This window comes from Zonotrichia leucophrys, chromosome 12, assembly GCF_028769735.1.
Source record: "Zonotrichia leucophrys gambelii isolate GWCS_2022_RI chromosome 12, RI_Zleu_2.0, whole genome shotgun sequence".
NCBI classification, from domain to species: Eukaryota; Metazoa; Chordata; class Aves; order Passeriformes; family Passerellidae; genus Zonotrichia; species Zonotrichia leucophrys.
In genome coordinates this window covers 16,479,472-16,484,297 of record NC_088182.1, presented here as the reverse complement: position 1 = coordinate 16,484,297, position 4,826 = coordinate 16,479,472, and positions in this window count along the sequence as shown.

The window sequence follows — 4,826 nt, the reverse complement described above, 5'->3', positions numbered from 1 at the left end:
TGTTACAAAACAGAATTAGACTTTTCATTTTCTAGGACTGTAAAATTATTTCGGTGTGGATTAGCTCTTGGTTTTTCAAACATTATAACCTTATCAATTCTATTCAATGCAAGAACTCCCAGCTGTGTCACTAAAGACAGCAATTTAATAAAAAATCATGTCAATTAACCAAAGAGCCTCACAAGATAAAGCTGACACTGACTTCTTTTCAAAAGACATATCCCAGTTAATACCAAACTCCTGGTTAATTGCTCAGCAATGAAGTGCCTCCCATGACTTGGCATTCCTGCTTATTTGGAGTTGTACAAAGAGAACTGCTCCACAGTAGGTTTGGCATGGATTTGACATTAGCAAATAATATATGTTAAATATTAAATAGGGATGCAGCAAATAAAAAAAAAAAAAAAAAAAGAAAGCCTTGGATTTTTATCTCAATAGTTCTGAAGCAGGAGAAAATTGTGATAGGAGAAGGATCAGGATCCTTACAACCAGATGGCAGTGAAAACATGGTGGTGGTTCAGATGGCTCAGAATGTCCTTTGGTCTGTCTTCACCACAAAGATGCAACCTTGGTTCCTAAATCCAGGTGTAGACACTTCCTTCCCCCACACCTAATCTAATCCCTCATATTCAGGACACCAAGAGAGCTTCTCTGCAGAGTTCCTTTCCACACCTTTTAACTTCTGCAACCACATTTTTCCCTCCAGTTCCTCATGTTTGGAACACAGCAGGTTTCCAGTGCAGTGCACAGCACAGGCTGGTGCCCTACATGCCAACCTCAGCCTTCCCCCAGAACACAAACCCTCTCTTGAACCTCTTCCCTTCACCCACATCAGCGCACAATCCTCCAAACACATTTCAGCAGGAATGACAAAACTCAAACTCAGCTGGAAATTTTAAATTAGAAGGCTTATGGCAAACACCTGTACACTGTATTAAAATCTGCATCTTTCCTGGCAGCCTCATCTATCTGCCTGAGATAGTCTGACTGGTGTACATCTAAATAAAATGAGCTCAACTTGGATTTGATCTCAACTATTACTTAACTTTTAAGTAACACAGAACCACAGAAGGGTCTGCGTTGGGAAGGACCTTAAATACCATCCAGTGCCACCCCCTGCCATGGGCAGGGAGCCCTTCCACTATCCCAGGTTGCTCCAAGCCCTGCCCAGCCTGGCCTTGAACACTCCAGGGATGGAGTGTGCCCACTCCCAGCTTCTCTGGGCACCCTGTGCCAGGGCCTCACCACCCTCACAGGAAAGATTTTTTTTTCTAATATCTAATCTAAAACTCCTCTCTCTCAGTTTGAAGCCATTTCCCCCGTCCTGTAACTCCAGGCTCCTGTAAAATATCTCTCCCCATCTTCCTTGTGGGCTCCCTTCAGGTCCTGGAAGGCCACAGTTCAGTCACCCTGAAGCTTCTCTCCTCCAGGCTAAAGTATACTGATTTTGTTTAAGAGTGGAAGGGCTGAGGGAGGTGGATATAAGAAGACATTGGTGTGTTTTTCTAATTATATCAGCTGATTTTCTTTTTCTAAAGACGTATCTCTAATTTTAGAAAATGTTGTCTCCCCAGCACATGCACTGGACATGCAGTCATGAATAAATAAGTACCTGGGCTTGCTTCATTCACTACTGAGGCAGAAGAGGCAAGGATCTTCCCTTGTGCTGTAAAACCTCAACCTGAAAACTGCAATTCAGTACAGTTCTTCTTCCTTAAAGGAAAAAGAAGAAAAATCATTCAACTGATGACCAGGAAAGAGACCAGCAATTTGTGCTGGGATAAAACCAGGAGGAAACACTCAGATATATCCTGAATTGAAGCTCCTGCTGTCCAAATCATCAAAATGAAAACATGCATGTTCCCAGAAGGGCAGTTCTTCTCCAGCCCCAAAATATGTCCTGTCCTACCCCATCTCCTCTAAAGAACAGAGGACAATCAGTGGTTAAAACAAGCATGGGTAGGAATGTAGTAGCACTGCTATAAAACAAGCTTTAGCATGCTCTGCTGATAAATCTGCTGTAATACAAGATGTAAGAATAGCCCTTGTCCTAAAAACACTGGAACAAGTAGATCTAAATCTTGTACAGAGTGAAGCTGAATTAGAAAACAACATTATCCACGTGAACTTGCCACCTCCTCTGGCCCAGGCCCTGCCAGCTGCACCTCAGAGGCAGCAGAAGAGCCCTGTCTCATCCCTCAGACTCACCAGGTTAGCTCAGATCCCCAGTTTAAGTCACAAAGCTGCTCTGGCTCACTGTGCCCACAGCAGGACACTCACATCATCCCTCGGGATGCCAGCTGTCCCCAGTGGGGACAGGATTAGGGGAAGCTGCAAGTCAGGGGGAAACAAACATCCAATTCCAGCTCTATGTACCAAATGAACATTTCCATAGCAACCACTGACTCCATCAGCCCAATTTTCAGCGTTGGATTTGTATTTATTAAAGAAAAAAAGCATAAAATGTTAATTTGAGGCTGTTACAAAAGGGAAATGCTCAGCCTGTTGCTGGAAACTGCTGGGCCATAAATTAGGAACTACAGTAGATTAAAGTGTTTGTATTTGTGCATTTCTTTGGGGCTCTACATTCATTCACTTGTGTGGATGTGATCTGTTCAAATACCTCTGTACTCAACAATTTTAAAAAGTTGAATTTTAACTAAAAACTGTAAGAATAATTCAAAAGTAACAATGAATTAACCTGATAGAGTTTGCAAGCATATATTCTCCCTCATTTTTCAAGGTTTGTTGTAATTATCCATCAGGAATGAATGTGCTCCACAGAGTTTAAAAATATTGGGGGTTGGACTTGATGACTTCCAGAGGTCCCTTCCAACCATCTTGTCTAGAGCTAAAGGAGAGAACTGACTGGTTTGTACTTTGTCCAGCTATTTGTTAATTAAAATACATACTAATAACAACATACTAATCAAACTTCCATTGTCCCATACTTCAGTAATCACCATTAAAACAGGTCTCTTGCACTTTAAATTTTAAAACACCTCAAAGTCATAGAATTTCTGGCAACGCAAGTATTACCAAACTTTACATTCCTAGAACTACAGAAGATGACATGAGAGCAAAGCAAACTCTACAGATCAGATTCCATGCCCAGACAATCAGATGAAGGCAGGGAATCAAACTATCACAGCATCAACAAGTCTTCAGCAGTTAGGTGTTTGGTTTTGCAATCTTCCCTTTTATCAGCAGCACAAAAGTCAGCATTTCAACAGCTGCTGTATTTTCCTGTCTGAAATCTGGCTCCAGAAAGGATTGCAGGGCAATGATGGCTGTTTGCTGGGCTCCAGAACAACTGGTATTCCACAGAGTCCTTGGAAGCCTCTGGAGTAAGTGGGTAATGAGCACATCCCTGAAGGCTGTCTGGGACGTTTTAAAGCTTTTTCACATGCTGCAGGAGAGAAGTTGGACTGTGAAATGGACTAGGACTGTGTTTGTGGCTGTCACTGTAAGAGGTGATATTGTAAATATTCTCTGTAAATATTCTGTGTGTGTTCTGAGTGTCAATGCCTCTTACATGCCAGCAGTCATAAGGTTCAGAGGATCAACATCTAGTCCATTTATTTGTGAAATAAGCAGCTGGAACAACCCCTTGATTCTGATTGCTTCTCCAATAAGAAGGCTGGCAACCTGCTCATGCAAAAGATCTGCTCATTTTCAGTATTGGCACATTTCTGGGGCAATCACTGGAGCTGTTATTTGTGGCTTGTCACCCTGGTCTGGGATGGCAGGATGAGCAGTGAATTGATTCAGGCTCCTGTTTATAAAATAAACTCTTACCAAAACTTAAATGGGGGGGGGCTGATATGAAATAGTTACAGTACTTGTGATAAATGAACAAAATTACAAAACTGACACTATCTTCTAAGGGGTCAAGGCTGGCACCTCTGCTTTTCATACAGGACAATTTTCACTTTCTGATCTGGTAATAATTTTTAAAGAAATAACCAGCAGAAGAATAAGATAGAAATCAAGGACTTCAGATTGCAGAGGATGGGTCAGATAATCCTACTAATTGCCAGGGGTCTGTTGTGCCCCTGTTGTCACCAAGCCAGGTCACCTTAACCTCAGCACAGCATGACAGCTGTTATAAATGAGAAGCTTGACTAGGCCAATATTCCAGCAATCAATTTATTAATTAATATGGTAAAGTATGAGCAATACAGAGCTGGGTACAGTGTGGGAAGTTTTCCCTCCAACTGCACACCCATAGTTGAGGCTTACAGGTATTTATAGGGGTACTCATCAGCTTTCTCAGCAGTTTCTATTCCCAATTTTACATCACAATTCTATACACTATTGTGATTTAGTTTTTCTCAGGATGTATCCCAAAAGGAGTATCCCAGGTGGTGAGGTCCAGTTTCTGAAAGAAGGAAGGAGTATCCCATCTGGTGAGGTCCAGATTCCAGATGTGGGTCCACCTTTGATTGCAAGGACTATAAATCTCATAACAGTGATGCCCAGCTTCCCTTGGGCAAAACTATTAATCCTGGAGTTGATGTTCATTTTCCTTTCTCAAGCTGCTTTTCACTGTTTTGTTAAGGCGTGAGATAAGCATGTTTCCTTTTTATAAATTCTAAAGCTATAGTTTCAAAGATCCTTACTACAAGCAATATTCTAAAATTATACTTCAAAACGTTATTATTGCAAAACTCTTTAAGGCTTAGCTACAAGCAGAAAGTTCCTGTCCAACAGGAACATCCTTAAAGCTTTAATTCAAATGCTTCTAAATCAATTTAAGACTTATAAAGGTTAATTGTGAACAAAGGATAGGTTCAAAGGTCTTCTTCCATGCTTTACTTTCCTCA